General features: G+C 46.7%; 1 pseudogene; it reads right to left on the minus strand.

Annotated features, from left to right (window-relative positions):
• Positions 1–6,549: 6,549 nt before the first annotated feature.
• LOC114107193 (RNA-binding motif protein, X chromosome-like) lies at positions 6,550–8,873 on the minus strand (annotated as a pseudogene).
• Positions 8,874–16,947: the final 8,074 nt, after the last annotated feature.

Here is a 16,947-nt window from a genome sequence, read left to right on the forward strand (position 1 = left end):
CGATTTAATCAACCAGTGTCAGTCAAGTTGCGTGAGAAATGTCATCCCTTACCCGGGAACATTGAAGTTGCTTAATATTGATCTATCCCTCGGGAAAAATTAAAGTGACCGTGAGTGGTGGTGCCGTTGTGTGCTGTCAGCATGACATTGTTCTGAATGTGGCATTATTTTTCTGGTGCTCCTGTTTCCTGGATCGTTGTATCTGCTTTCCTTTCCCAAGGCAGACAGAGCTGCTGCCATCGCCTGACAACCGGTTGTCCTCAGAGCAAATGAACTTAAACTTAAGCGTTTAGATTCGAGGGATGGGATGGTTCTGAGGGGCTCTGGGAGCCAGGGTGTGTTGGATGTTATGCTGGAGGAAGGAACAAAGCTGTTTGAGGACAGGAAGGTCAAGGTCAAGGTTAAGGTAGGAGGGGAAGAAGAAGTAAGTATATGAAAGAAGGACTTCCGCAGAGGAAATGGAGGAACAGTCCCCTTGTGCTTGCAGAGAGAAGCTGGTTCCCAAGCGTAGTAACCTGAGTTCCCCAGGAAGGTCCAGCTGCTGAGATTTCAGGGTCATGACTTGGGGGGAAAAAAAAAAACAGACTTTGTTGAAAGAGAGATTCCCATTTTGAACTTGGAGGGCTGTGGGTCAGACAGAAAGTGGGCTCAGAAGTAAGTTTGCTTCAAGAAGACATTTCACGGTTGTGCTGTTTATATAGTAAAATAAAACTTCCTGCCTTGCTTCAGTTAAAAATGAAGCACTTTTGCTCTTTCGTCCATTCTCCTCCACTCAGTGGATTGTGGCCATCAAAGTGACCCATTGGAGGACCCACCTTTACTGAGACGTACTGTCCATTTAGTACCTGGTGTGTGTGTCTCCATGGCCATCTGCCATGGTGACGTGAGCGTGGTGGTCTCTTTGCTGTCGTAGTTAACATTTTCTAGTATTTTTAATGGAGAGAATGTGAACCACCGTGGCTTCTCAGACACCATCCCACGTGGGTCTGGGGTGGGGGGGAAGGAAGGCTGTAAAGGGCGTGGTCATGGCACTCCATTCAGGATGGATTAAAAAATAATTTGCTTTTCAGGTATTAATAAGACATTTGTCATTGTCACTGATTTTTTTAAAAAAGAGCAATGCAAATGTTGGTTGTGGCTGTTTTTCCGCATGCTATCTTCATATCTAAATGCTTCATTAATTATCCGAGCCTCTGGAGAATTAACTCTATTAACGTTTGTATAGTAAGTTTGTAAACTGCTTGGCAAACTGATTAAGAAATAATGTACAATACCACACTACTTAAAGTGGTAGGTTTCTGGTAGAAATTGGGTGAGTCCCATTTGGAGTTTGGAGTTCCTTGATTGATCAGAATAAAAATGCATTTGTTGGGGGGAAAATAAAAAGAAGAGAGGAAAAGCAGATCACTTAACTTATAACTTAGCAAATGTTCAAAAATATATCTGTGCTCTGTGGCCCCAATTCCCATGAAAGAAATCTTCCCGTAAATGCGGTAGCTCTTACATTTCCCAAAAAAAGGCTTTAACCACCATCTGCACAAAGAAGAAGGTGGCCGAGAAACTGATGTCTAATCAGTACCCAAAGGCACCGAGAGGTGAACCACGAGTTCATCTAGGGATCGCACTGGCCAGAGCTTAATGTATTATGAGACTCAGGCGTCAAGGTCAAAGTCTACTAGCAAGATCACCTCCATAAATTCCACCACTCCAGATTTCCTCCCACGCTAAACACAGCCAGGCGCCGTCAGGGAATGTCAGTGGAGGAAGCAGTTCCTCACCATGATGGTGACATCACATTGGGACTTCCACCCATAAGTGATAACTTACATGTTAACATCCCAGAATCTCACTCCCCAAACTTCTGTGAATTCTTTCCCTGAGCAAGAATTCGGGGTTCTCCTCTGAGTCCGCCATCATAACCATCAGCTCTTACTGGTCACATTCCTCTGGTGGGTGGGGCCCGTGCTCACCTCTTAGAAGGTCATTTATCTTCTATAGACTGGTTTTCAGAAGAGGAAGCTTTTCCCAGCTTGCTCTCCTCCCTGATGCCTTGGTTGCTTTCTTCCCCTGCCCCCGACTACCTCTCCTAATTCTGGGCTTGTCGTTTGGACACTGCAACTTTGGAGGTCAAGCCCTTTCCTACTGCTGCTAAATCCAGCCACAGAACTGGCTCTTTTTCCAGGTCCAAGAAGTGAACGTCACTGAGTTGCAGTTCCTTCACGGTCCTGCCAGGGCACACCTGACCTTTGTAACTGTGAAAAGACTTCTTGCCAACCTGGTGGCTTTGAGCATAGCATTCGGGAGTCTTCCTTCTGTCATAGAGTTCTGGGATCTCTTCCAAGCATGAAGGTGAAGGACGTTAGGGAAATCAGACCACGCTTCCTGATTTTGCACACATCCAAGGGAGAATTCCTGGGGTTGGTTATTGATGCCATCTCTCCACCTTGCCCTTTTGTTCTCTAACCCTTCCTTCCTAGTCCAGCCAGCTAAGGGAAGAAGCAGATGGGTTTTCCCAGTGTGAGCCTAGGAGGGAGCCCTTTCCCATCTTCTGTACAGTAGCAAGATTGTGATTCTCTTCTTGCACCTGCTGTCTGCTTCTTGGGTTCTGCTGGCCATTGAGTCCGTGATACACACACACACACACACACACACACACACACACACACGACACCTGCTTTGCCTGCCCTGCAACCTGAGCAGATGTAAGCAATGTGTTACTCTATGCTTTCCCAGGAAATGTGGATACAGCCTCAACAACCAGCCAGAGGACCCACTGATTAAGACTGATGTCCTTTGATAATAGATATTTATGAACTGAAGTTGGGAGGCTGAGGCAGAAGGATCGCAAGTTCAAAACCAACCTCAGATTCTTATCTGTCTTTCTGCCCTGGGCTCTCTTGCCATGGGATACCTGACATTAAAGAAGCAGCAGTCAGAACTAATCGGGAGATTGCATTTCCTCTGTCCGCCAGATTGTGGAGGCTAAAGGAAGCTGGCCTCTTAGGCCAAACAAAGACAGATCTCTCTGGCCTCCTTTTGCAGGCCCATGTTCCTTACCAATTAGAGCCTTCTGCTCATTTTTCAGGGGTCCAGTAAGAGTCCTTCTTATTCTTTTTTCTGATCCCACCTTCTGACAAGAAAGAGAACAAATATTTAAATTCCAAGGATAAGTGTTCTCTCTGTGTATTTCTAACAGAAACCAGATGCTGAGGGCTCGAGCGATCCTTCTATGGCCCAGGAAAGTGGAAGGTGGAGCCAGTTATCTGGATATTTCATGCAAGAACAGTTGCTGCTAGCAACTGTCCGGCACCTTCAGGAAGGCTTCAGGATGGAGCCTGCAGACATGTGTCCTAAGTCCCCCCTGCTGATTTTGATGGCATTTGCAGGTAGCTACATTTGAGGTGCATTTCTTTAAGCACAAGAGCAGTGGAAGTAGAAAGATCCTTGGCCTCATGTCCAGTGGGTCGGATCCTCTGGGGCCTCAGCAGCCACCAGAGTGACCAGGTGTCCACCTGGAAGTCCTCATCAAAGTTAAAATCCCCAAAGGATGGGATTCTTTTCCCCTTCTTCCAACCGAGTAGCCCGTTGACAACCCTCATAAATCGTGACACACCGTTGGGAGATAGACCATTTTACAAGCTCACTTCCTGCTGACCAAACTGGCTTTCTTTAAGAGAATAAAAAGCAGGGGGAAAAGTCACATCGTGTTAGGAGACATTTCTGTGATTTAGATATGATGAATCCCTTGGGTAAGGGAGAAAAATAATTGTCTTGCTCTATCCTGAGAGTTTTCTGAGACATCCCTTTACCTGACTAGACCTTTGGCCACTCCTGTTCAACAGGCTGATCAAGCTTTTCTAAAATTTTCAGAGACTCTGTTACTTACAAGAAAGTCTGTGCTCAAGCCTATCTAACCTGATTTCCATATTTTCCCATTAAATATTCTGATTCTCTCACGGACCCTGACTTAACATTCTGAAGTTGGGAGGCTGAGGCGGGAGGATCGCAAGTTCAAAGCCAACCTCAGGAACTTAGCGAGGCCCTCAGCAACTCAGTGAGACCCTGTCTCTAAATAAAATATAAAAAAAGGGGCTGTGGGTGGGGCTCAGTGGTTAAGTGCCCCTGGGTTCAATCCCCAGTAACAAACAAAAACATGAATCCTCCATTTTCTCTAGTAAATCAGGACTTGGTCAGGATTTCCTTGCCTACACTCATCTCTTCCTGCACAGGATGGCTCTGCCCATCTCCTGCTTTAATTTCCCATGCGTAAACAACCTCAAAGGGCCTGAGGAGGTGAGGCAGGCCAGAGTCTGTTATGTGTTGAGCGTCAGCTGTTTGTCAAGAAGGCCCACCACGGGCCTTGGGTGTGGGCTCTGCCAGAGACTGTTCTGAACACTTTGCTCGAGATCCGTGCCCTGTACCATGGATATGATGTTTTACTGATGTCTGTAATACATTTGTAAACTTCCAATAAAATTTGAATAAAAGAAGTGTTGCCCTCTTTCTCGATCCTTCCTCACTTGGCAGATTTTTCAAGTGGTCTTGGCCTTCAAGCATCTCAATAAAAAGAGAAAGGCCACATGTGTCAGCAGGAGACTTACTATGAAAGATGGACCTGATTGTTTAAATCTGAGGGTTTTTTTTTTCCTTTGGTGTGTGTGGGGGGGTACCAGGGATTGAACTCAGGGCGTTCAACCACTGAGCTCCATCCCCAGCCCTATTTTATATTTTATTTAGAGACAGGGTCTCACTGAGTTGCTTAGGGCCTTGCTTTTGCTGAGGCTGGCTTTGAACTCATGATCCTCCTATCTCAACCTCCCAAGTTGCTGGGATTATAGGCGAGCACCACAGCACCTGGCTTAAATCCGAGTTTCTCAGTCTTGGCACCATCTGCATTTGGGGCACTTCAGTCTTGGTTGCAGAGGCTTGTCCTGGGTGTCGTAGATTGAAGAGTGCTAACATCATCGGCCTCTGCCCACTACACGCCAGGAGCACCCTCCACCCAAGTTATGCCAAGTAAAAATTCCTCTACATGTCACACCCACGAAGACAGCTACTATTAATGAAAAAGAAAATAACAAATCTTAGCTGGGTGGAGTAGCACATGCCTTTAATCCCAGTAGCTTGGGAGACGGAAGCAGGAGGATCATGAGTTCAAAGCCAGCCTCAGCAAAGGCAAGGCCCTAAGCAACTCAGTGAGACCCTGTCTCTAAATAAAATACAAAATAGGGCTGGGGATGGGGCTCAGTGGTCCATTGCCCCTGGGTTCAATCCCCAGTACCAAAAAAAAAAAGAAGAGATGTTGGTGAAGCTATGGAGCAAATGGAACCCATGTGTGCTGTCGGTAAGAATGTAAGATGGCGCACCACTGTGGAAAACAGTATGCAGTTTCCTCACCCCCAGTTAAAGATAGAATGACTGTGTGACCCAGCAATTCTACTTCTGGATACATACCCAAAAGAATTGAAATCAGTCTCAGAGATATTTGTGCATTTGTGTCCATACAAGTGTTATTTATAATAGCAAAAAGGTAGAAGCAGCCCAGATGTATACCAATGGATGAATGGTAAACCACAGTGGGGCGAATACACACAGTGGAATATTATCCAACCTTGAGAAGGAAGGGAATTGTGGCACATGCTGCAATGAGGATGTACCTTGAGGACATGATGCTTAGCGGGACAAGCCAGTCACAAAAGACACATACCGTATGATCCCACTAAAATGAGGTATCTGGAGCTACGGTCATAGAGGCAAAAAGTCAAAGGGTAGCCATCATCAGGGCTGAGGGGAGAGAACACTGAAGAATTATTGTTTATTGAGCAAGAGTTTTCAGTTTGGGTTGGTTGGTTGGTTTTGGTTTGGGCCAAACATTTTATTTCGGATTCTGTGGTTTAACACACTCTTCAAAGGTCTTATCGGGGGAGGGGAAGGGGAAGTTCCTGTAGATTCCCAAGGAAATGTCAGAAAGGCAAAATATGGCCAGTATTATCCATTGGGTTTTGGGGGTTTTTTTGTGGGGGGGATTGGGTGGATGCCACTTTCCTTACACAGATATCTGATGCCGGGTTTTGCACACTGAGAACTGAGATTTCAGCCGGGAGACACCCTGCAGTCCTGAGCCGCACACCCGGCCACCCTCAGAGCTGGCTTCTTTGCGTAGGTGGAAGGATCCATCTCTCAGTGGAGATCAGTGGACATCTAGATGGCTGGATGTCTGTGGGGGATCTTAGAATTGCTTGCCTCATTTACTGGGAAGATCTGGATAGGAAGTGGCCTTTAGGGACACTGTTATTTGTAAAATTACAACACGAGTACAACCAGTCTTAGACATTTGGCATTTGCTTGTTAAAAGCAACTCAAGATCACATGAAATGAAACATGTTTGACTTTGGTTCTTCCCCAAGAACTTAAAAAATTACAAAGGGAACTTAATAGGAAATGTACAAAAGGTCACACCATTTTTTTTCCTTTTGGTCATCTGTGGGTAGTTATATGACAGAATGGTTTCCACTTTTTGTTTGTTTCTTTGAAAGGAGAATTTTGGTGCTAAGTTTGGTTTGTTTCTAGGATCTGCTCTGCTCTGCCTCCCCCTCGATCCGACCGGCTCCTCCAGGGCCACCACCTGGGGACTTCAAGTGCTGGTGACTTGAACTGCTGTAGGAATCACGTGGAGGGGGCACCCCGTCCCATAGAAGGGGGCAGCCCTCGTTCTTGTCTGTCCACTCGATCATGACCACTTGAGTAGAGATCACTCGGGCTGCTTGAGGAACTCTCCTGACTTCCACCATATCTGTCACTTAGCTGCTGCCGTCACCATAGTGAGTGCTTCCACGGTAAGATGGCGGGGCCTCTTGTAGGTGGGCCGTCCGTGAGTTCCCATGATTCTCTTATGACTCTCTGGAGGAACCTCCACTTGGATGATCTGAATAATACCATCCCAAACTGTTGCAAGGGGGCAAAATTGCGTCGTATGCAGTCGAGGGGAAAAATAAAGAATGTCCATGCGCCTCTGCCCCTTTTAATGCTTCACTCAAGTTACTCAATACAGTTTTACTCTGTAGGTTCCTTTTTTTTTAAAATATTTATTTATTTTTTTTAGTTTTCAGCGGACACAACATCTTTATTTATATGTGGTGCTGAGGATCAAACCCGGGCCGCACGCATGCCAGGCGAGCGCGCTACCGCTTGAGCCACATCCCCAGCCCTACTCTGTAGGTTCTTAATCAAGAAAATGATGATCCTTAGTGCTAGGCCCTGCAATAGACATGATCAATTCACAGCAAACAATTCTAGAGTAATTCTAAGCACTGCAAACACACTTAATCATGACAGGCTAATGACAGACATTCCCTCTGCATCCTAAGTTCCAAAGTCTCAAGACTTAGGCTTTATGTCCAGCAGATGCACACTCACTCAGACCACGGTGACCAGGTCTGGAACCAAGGCAGGCCTTTCCTGGTGTGGAGGGGACGACCTTGAGGAGAGGGTCGTAGGGAGGAGTTGTAGCTCTCACCAGGGTCCAGATGAGGCGGTAGAGTTTGAGAGCCAAGAGGATCATGCAGAGGCTTGGGAACGATGACAAGTGACGATGACAAGTGATGGGATGTCAGGTCCTCATCAGGCTCTCCAGCTCGAGTGCATCCTTATTTTGGCTGGCTGAATCCCTGTTCATTTGTTCCATTATTTACACTAAATTTTGGGTCTTTTGACCCCCATTTCAATCCTTAACAGCTACCACGGGATTTCTCTGTGACATCATTTACCCTGGGGTCAGAAACATCTGGTCTGGTGGTCTCCACCCTGATCTTCTCGCCTTTCCCTCTAATCAGGTGAGGACAGCCTGCCAGGGGCTTCACTCTGTTTATCAGGGTGAGGGGAAGTGACTTGTTTGAGGCCACACTGGAGGGCTCTGTGGGTGTTGCCTGGGGAGACTGCAGGTTTCAAACTGGAGTTTTTAAAATGGAGTTGCTTAGGCTCAGGCCTAAGGCCATCCTCACACAACCACATCCACCTCTATCACTGCAGCCTCATGATGAACGGTCATCATGTGAACGGGGGTGACCATCCTCAGGGCGGGTATGATCTCTTGGAGGTGATGCAAAATCTCCTGTGTCACGAGAACTGGAGTCACCTCTGCCTGATCAACTGTCTTTAGTGGGATATCCATCATCTCTCGGGGACAAATAAACACCTCTAGGAGAGGCAGGGGGTCCCTTGGAGGTGGGCCCCATTCCTCTCTCCCACATAGTACAGCAGCCCTTCCTCCCCTTCCCCTGTGGCCGTGAGCTGATCCTGAAGGGGCTGACCTCCCAGAAGGAGGACCCCACTTCTTGGTGGTGGCCCTCTTTTTACCGGAAGAGGTCCCCTGGAAGGACTCGTGTTAAAATGCATGGGATAACCACCATCGTCCCTGTGCCCTCCCCGTGAAGGGGTCCTCTAGGTCCTTGGCTTCCTCTTCTTCCTCCTCTGAGACCCCTGAGGGCCTCTGCTTCCTGGAGGCCGAGATGGGCCACTTCTACCCCTTTCAAATGATGGCTTGGTGGCTTGTTCCACCTTGGTGGCCCTTACATGGAAGGACTCTCCATTCCTGTCTCTGGCTGCACCCTCTCCACACCTGCTGGACTTTCAAAGGTGACAAAGGCAAATCCTCTTGATTTGTTGGTTTCACGGTCTTTCATCAAGAGCGGTTCCACTGTTCGTCCACACTTGCCACATACTCCTTCAAGGGCTTTCTCATTTATTTCTATATTAAGCCCACCAATGAAGAGCTTCCCGGGGCCATCTACGCCCACCGTTTCTCCCCCCTGGTGTGTCGGAGGGGAGGTGACAGTCTCAAGCTCACCGAGAGGGCCTTCCAAGCAGCTCAGCATGAATGGCAGCTGCCGGATCTGGACCAGAACAGAGAAGCTGCTGGGGCTGCTGTGCAATGAGTGAGTTTCCGTTTTTGCAAAACAAAAAGTTCTGGAGAACAGTTGCAGAGTGATGTCAAACTTATTACTGAACTGTACGCTCAAATGGTGAAGATGGTAAATTGTTACATGATGTTTGTCTTTACCAATTTTTTTCTTTCTTTTTTTTTTTTTTAATACTGGGATTGAACCCTAGGCATGCTTAACCATTGAGGGTCTCACCAAGTGGCTGAGGCTGGCTCTGAACTTGGGATCCTCCTGCCTCAGCCTCCCAAGCGCTGGGATTACAAGTGAGCACCACTGTGCCTGGCTATTTTAATCCAATTTTTTTTTTTAAAGTTTCCACCCACTAGCCGACATCCCCTGAGAGCAAAACCATCCCAGGTAAGAACCAATGGATTTTGGTTTGCCTTTTAGCATCACTGCTCACTGAAGATTCTCAAAAAAGATCCCCCCTGCCCCCACCCAGGCCAGACAGTAAATTGTCAGTTATTACTAAGAACTGAAACCAGCAGATGATCCCAAAATACTTGCTGTGCTTTTGTACAGGGGGAGGGGTTGTTTGCTTGTTTGGGTACCAGGGATTGAACCCAGGGGGCTTGATCACTGAACCACATTTCCAGCCCTTTTGTAAATATATTTTATTTAGAGACAGGGTCTCCTTGAGACTGGCATTGAACTTGCTATCCTCCTGCCTCAGCCTCCCAAGTTTCTGGGATGACTGGTGTGCACCACCACACTCAGCAGACCCAGTTTTCAATCTATCCCATCAGGCCTTCACTGAGAAGTCTTCATCGGGATCATGTGGGTTTCCTGGAGTCCTGTGTATCAGGCTCTTAGTGCTGTGGCTGCCACTGTGAGAGCTCACAGCACTGTAGTTATTGCTGCTGTTGACATGAGGATGGTTTTACCCAATGAGAAAGGACGGTGGAAACTAAATACCTAAGATTGCTCGTTATTCCTTCTTCTTGTCTATGCAATAAGTAGGATTAGAAACTTCCAAAGAAGGCCGAGATCTTCACAATGTGTAGGAAATGCCTGCAGAATGTGGCCCTGCCCACAGAGATTCTGGCCAGTGAACTCGCGTTCACTCGAGTCCCAGAATCTGTCATCAAGGTCCTCCGTGGCACGCTGACCTAGGTGGTATAAGGTAAAGATGTTCTAGCTTCACTTTTGTTTTGTTTCAAGTCTCTGGGAAAAATAAAACACCAAACAAAAAACTCAGTTCCAGTCCCATGGGCTTCAGAGCTGTCTGGTAACAAGGCCCATGGATCTAGACAGAGAGATCTAAACCAGAGGTTTATAACCCAGCTTTGGAGGATGTAGAATATGTTCCCTTTTCCCCAGGAGTGACAGTCTTCAAGAAGGGATTGAAATAATTTTCCTAATAGATACATATCACTACTGTCTTAAGGAAGAAGGTGAGTCGGGCGTGGAGGCGCACACCTGTAAACCCAGTGGCTCGGGAGGCTGAGGCAGGAGGATCACAAGTTCAAAGCCAGCCTCAGCAAAGGTGAAGTGCTAAGCAACTCTGTGAGACCCTGTCTCTAAATAAAATACAAAATAAGCTGGGGAGGTGGCTCAGTGGTTGAGTTCCCCTGAGTTCGATCCCTGGTACAGATGGGAAGGGGGAAGAGAAGAAGAAGAAGAGCTTACTGTGAAATATAGTCTACAATTATGTTTGGGTTTCAATATTGATACTCCTTGTTCATAGTCAAAGGCTTTCACACATCAAAATTATCTGGGCAGGTTATTTAAAATTCCACGTCCGTGGCCCCATTCCTAGACAGCGGAACTGAACAAGACTTGGGAAACTGTAGTTTTCATATGCATCCAGCAATCTGGGACCATCTTTTAGTAAAACCTGCCCTGAGCCTGTTACCAGGGGAAACCATGCATCTTCTGTGAGCCCTGTATCCAGATGGTGCTACAGAGGTCTGGGAAGGAGGGTCTGCAGCTCAGATCCTCACTACCTGATGCATAAAATACACATCAGTACGTTTGCTCTGGAATAAGAAACATCAACACTTTTGGAAATTCATCTCAGCATAACTGCTGAATGCAGTTGATTTTGTCTGAGACAGATGTCCACACAAGAAGAAGAATTTAGCAGAAGATAGTGTAGAGAAATAATCAAAAGCAATCACAGGCTGAAGTCAGATGTGGGTAAGCTCCTAAATGACACCATCCCACCCAGCATTGGATGAGAGGATTTAATAAAAATACCAGAAGATGCTTGTTCCCCCTGCAAGGCTGACTGATTCTGGAATCAAACATCTTCAGGGTTGATGGACAGCTTTGTGTCCTTAATATACATGTGATCTGATTTAGTCAGCTTTTTTTGCTGCTGTGATTAAAAGACCTGACCAGAACAACTGTAGAGGAGGAAAAGTTTATTCAGAGGCTCACAGTTTCAGAGGTCTCAGTCCATAGACAGCAGGCTCCATTCCTCAGGGCTCTAGGGGAGGCAGGACATCATGGAGGAAGAGTGTGGTGGAGGGAAGCAGCTCACATGGTGACCAGGAAGCAGAGAGAGACTCCACTCTCCAGAGACAAATAGAGACCCCAAAGCCACGCCCCCAATGCCCCCTCCTCCAGCCACACCCACCTGCCTCCAGCCACCACCCAGTTAATCCCATCAGGGGTCCATTCACTGGTTGGGTTAAGGCTCTCACAACCCAGTCATGTCTCCTCTGGACCTTCTTGCACCGTCTCACACGTGAGCTTTTAGGAGACACCTCACATCCAAACCATAACCTGAGCAAACAATTATTTGGTCCAGATTTCTAGTACCAAAAGTACTAGAAAGTAAACTCAATAACCTGAGGAATTTGGATCTTAAAAGAAACACATCTTGGATCAGGTTCTTTTGATTTTAAGTAATCAAAGCTTACTTCTTTTTTTTAAATTTTTTTTAGAGAATTTTTTAATATTTATTTTTTAGTTTCCGGCGGACACAACATCTTTGTTTGTACATGGTGCTGAGGATCGAACCCGGGCCACACGCATGCCAGGCGAGTGCACTACCGCTTGACCCACATCCCCAGCCCCAAAGCTTACTTCTAACTTGAGCAAAAAACCAAACAAACAAACAAAAGGAAGGTGGGTGGTTTATCTGAAAAAACTATCATCTGGAAGAACCCCGAGGCAGTGGCTTCGTGGAGACCTGAAACAGGAAAGCCACCAAGAACACAGAAGTCTCAGCCCCAATTTTTCAAGCTCTTTTGCCTTAATCATCTCCTTCTGTTAATCTGCTTCGGCCCATGGACATGGATGACTCTTCACAGCTCTCACCATCTCCTTTATTTAATCTCATATTCTTTTTTTTAATACACACACACACACACACCAGGGATTGAACGCAGGGGCACTCGACCACTGAGCCCCATCCCCAGTCCTTTTTGTTGTATTTTATTTAGAGACAGGGTCTCCCTGAGTTGCTTAGGGCTTACTAAGCTGCTGAGGCTGGCTTTGAACTCATGATCCTCCTGCCTCAGCCTCCTGAGCTGCTGGGATTGTAGGCCCATGCCTAATGTCACATTCTTGAAATGTCACAGGCGGTGCCACCACACCCTGGCCTAATGTCACATTCTTGAAAGACACTCTGAGTGGCCCACTTTGGATCAGGCCTTCATTCCAGGGACACTTGAAGGCTAGGATGGAGTCCTGGAGAGTGGCAGCCTGGCAGAGGTCTAGTCCTGTTGGTGGAGGAACAGGGTCCAGACACGGCTGTGGGCTGGGCAGACATCCCACATGGATCCCCTGTAAGAACTATTCCAGGGCCATCCAAGGAGAAGGGTGGAGAGTCTTTTCTTTCTTTTTTTCATTTGTTCTCTTTAGTCATACATACAATAGAGTATATTTTGACATATTTATACAAACATGAGGTACAGACTTTTTTCCCTATTGGGCGTATTTCTAAACACCTGTTTGCCCTCTGCTTAATTGAGTTGAATCTACAAGAACATGGCAAAATTTCTATCATCTCCCAGACTTTAAGTCTGCAGGTGGCTCCGTCTCGACATGGATGACATTCAAAGAAACACAGTTCAGCCACCAAGAAGTATCAGTCAGTATCTAGAATTTCCAATCTATACTGTCCATCAAGGAAAACCCAAAGGAGCAGGTAGCTTTTATTCATTTATTTACTTGTTTATTTATGTGATAATGGGAAAGGACTCTAGGAGGAACACTCTACCTCTGAGCTACACAACTACGCCCTTTATTTATTTATTTTTTCTCTTTTTATTTTGAGACAGGGTCTCACTAAGTTGCTGAGGCTGGCTTCAAATTTGAAATCCTCCTGCCTCAGCTACCCAAGGAGCAGAAATTACAGGTGGTGCCACTACACCCTGGGAGCAGGTGCTTTCTTTTTTTTCTTTCTTTCTTTTTTTTTTTTTTGGTACCAGGGATTGAAACCAGGGGCACCCGACCACTGAGCCCCATCCCCAGCCCTATTTTGTATTTATTTAGAGACAGGGTCTCACTGAGTTGCTTAGGGCCCTGCTAAGTTGCTGAGGCTGGCTTTGAACTCTCGATCCTCCTGCCTCAGCCTCCCGAGCCCCTGGGATAATAGGTGTGCGCCACCACCCTGCCTGGCAGGTACATTCTTCATACACAGCAGATGTCTCCAACGTCTCCCCCGCTGCTGCTGCCATCAATGTCCTGCATATGGATGCCAACCTGACCCCCAGTCTCTCTCTCTCTCTCTCTCTCTCTCTCTCTCTCTCTCTCTCTCTCTCCTACTCTCAGTTTCTCACTCCCAGAGCGCAGGCTTTTTCTGTCACTCTTTTGTCCCCGGCTCTTTATTATGCAAATAAAGCTCAACACTCTCCTGTTTTATCTTTGGCTTCTGCTCTGCTCCATCCCCAGACTTCCTCAGGATTCTCTTGTTTCAGATGCTGAAGGAGCTTCTTCCCTCCCAACCTCTGGGACCAAAAGACCTGACAAGAACAACTTTAAAGGAAAGAAAGTTCTTCTGGGGCTCACTGCTTCAGAGGTCTCAGTCTATGGCCACTAGACTCTGTGACTCTGGGCCCAGGTGAGGCAGAACCTCATGGCTGGAGGGCCTGACCCAGGAAAGCAGCTCAGGTCACACGGGACAGGGAAGGCAGAGAGAGCTCTGCTCACCAGGGACAAAAAGCCACAGCTCCGGTGAGCCACCTCCTCCAGCCACACTACCTACCTAGGTTACCCCTGAGTTAACCCATCTAGGGGTCACGGCACTGATTAGGTTAAAACTCTCATAATCCGGCCATTTCACCTCTAAACTTCCTTTCCTGGTCTAAAACCTGCGTTTGGGGGGACACCACAGATCCAAAGCATAACAGGTCTTCCTCCCCTGACTCCTAGCCTGTGTGAACGCCCCCAGCTGCTGACCACATGACAGGTAAGACTATAGCGATGGGAAGGTTGTGCCCACTGTTGTGCCCAAGACCCCAAGCCCACTAGTGTCCTTTGTGGTCGACTCAGGTCTGACACCTTCTCCCTGTCACCTCTGCAACCCTTTCACACAAACTGTAACCGCTGGGAAGAATTGTGTGATGTGCAAATGATAAATAAATAACAGGAAAGTCCATCCGGGTGGACTGTCCAGTTCCTCCTCCTCATGGTCACCACCGTGTCCCTGGATCTTTAGAGTACTTAATGTTCTAGTCCCTTAAAATGCTGACATTCCTACCTTTCCCTTTCTATTTGTTCTTTTCCTGGCTGACTCGTTCTTATTCTCCACATCTCAGCTTAGATGCCCTTCCACCAGGATCAGAAGTCTAGTCCCAGCAAGTTGGAAATGGGTACCCCTGCCCCAGGTTCCTGTGGGACTTAGTTTCTCCCCTCCTCTATAACTATTTTACAATTGTGAGTTTTCACCAGACATGGTGGCACATGCCTGTGATACCAGGGACTCCGGAGGCTGAGGCAGGAGGATCATGAGTTCAAAGCCAGCCTCAGCAACTTATCGAGGCCTTTATCAACTCAGTGAGACCCTGTCTCTAAGTAAAATACAAAAAAAGGGCTGGGGATGTGCCCCAGAGGTTAAGCACCCCTCGGTTCAATCCCTGGTACCAAAAATAAAAACAATAAAATAAAAAACTTTTCATTTAGCAAACTCAAAGGAGGAACATGGGAGTTGGGGATCTAGCTCAGTTGGGAGAGAGCTTGCCTTGCATGCACAAAGCCCTGGGTTCAATCCCCAGCACCACCACCACCACAACAACAAAAAACGGAGGAGGGAATATGGGTTCAGCCTTCCACACCTGTGAGTGTGCGTCCCCATCTGACAACCAGAGGATCCACGTTCCGCGGTCCTTTTTCCACTGAATCCCAAGGTGCTGCAAGGTGAAATTTTCCCAGAGCTCCCCATTAATGGCTGCATCTGAGATCAGGTTTGCATTGCTGAATTTCCCCCAAATTGGTTTTCTTAAAAAAATAGAGTCTAACTAGGCAGCCGTGTTTTCCAATTTAAAAGAGTCATCGTGACCTTGGACTCCCTAATGAAGCTACCAACATTTCAAGTACTATCAACTATAAAGACAGAGAAAAAAGTCAAGAGTTCCTGCCACCGAATTATAATCAGATGATTCATAATATAATGAAAGCACCACAGCTAGGAAGGGAAGACTCAGAATAACCAAATCCACATGGATGGGGAAGAGGCCCCGACCAATGAACGTCACATTAACAAACGGAATACATTATCATATTTCAACATACTTCTTTCATGGGTCTAGTGCTAATTGCAATGCCATTGTTTATTGGAAAATGTGCCTAGGCAAGTAGGGACAGAATCAGGGCAGCCTTGGTGGGTAATAGGAATCAGCTCTGAGTTAGAAGTAGATAGAGTGCTACCACACTTCATTTCAGGAAAACCCCAATGTCAGGAAGGAAACACACTCACACAAGGAAAGGAGTGATGCTTTCTATCCAGTGACAAAAAAGCAGTTCTAGCGAAAGCGAATGTTATTCTAATAGTTCAGATTCAATCAGCTGAGCGTTCACTGTGGACAGGAATCCAGGAAACAAAGGTTTGCAAAGACAAACGTTTGAAAACCAAGTGATGCTACCGCCCATAACATTTTTGGATTATTAAAATCAACCTAGGGACTGGGGTCGTGGCTCAGTGGTAGAGCGCTTGCCTAGCGTGGGTTCGATACTCAGCATCGCATATCAATAAATAAACGAAACATCCATCGACGGCTAAAATATATTTTTTTTAAAAAAAAATCTATCTACTTGTCCTGCAATCTAGAACGTTCTTTTCTCTCCTTGCCGAGGTGGAAAAACAAATCCTGTAAGACTGTCCTAGGGAAGAGAGAAAAGAACTATGGGTATCCGCCCAAGTTAGTAGTAAATTTCACTGACCTAGAATAAAGAGGAACTAACTATATTCCTCTCATTTCAAAGAGAGCCTCAGATAAAGAGCCCAGAAAAGACATTGACCCACTTATCTGCAAATTCTGTTCTCTAAATCTCATCCATCAACTCTCAAGGTGGTTTCTCAATTCTACAGAACAGTGATTCAGGAGAACTGTGTGGAAGGAACAGGCATGGCTAAGATGTTCACTGCTCCCCAATACCCATGGGCTCTCACCCGATTCCCAGCCCTTTTGCAGTTGGGTGTGGTCAGATGACTGGGAGAATAAGGTGGCCTCTGCCTGCAATCTCGTATCCCAAGCCATGGTGATCTGGATGCCCTGTGTGGAGCCCTTGGGTAGAGACAGGTTAGATCCCTGAGTCACTGTGTGGAAGAGCCCAGTCACCATAGGCTTTCCTTAAGGAAAAGACAGACCTTCATTGTGCTCACCTGACCACAGGTCAGGGTTCATTTTTTACCACAACATCACCCAAGCTATTGTGACTAATGCATGGGGGCCAGGCTCCAATGGTTCTCTCCAAACTCTGGAATCTGGTCAGGTATGTGATCGGATGACCACGAGAAGTTCTAAGGGCCAAGGGGGACCAAGGCTTTGGATGTAGAGTTTTTGTTGCTTGATTCAGTTGGTTGCTTGGGTTTGTTTAAAATGATCGGTTCAGTCCA

This window comes from Marmota flaviventris, chromosome 1, assembly GCF_047511675.1.
Source record: "Marmota flaviventris isolate mMarFla1 chromosome 1, mMarFla1.hap1, whole genome shotgun sequence".
Taxonomy (NCBI): domain Eukaryota; kingdom Metazoa; phylum Chordata; class Mammalia; order Rodentia; family Sciuridae; genus Marmota; species Marmota flaviventris.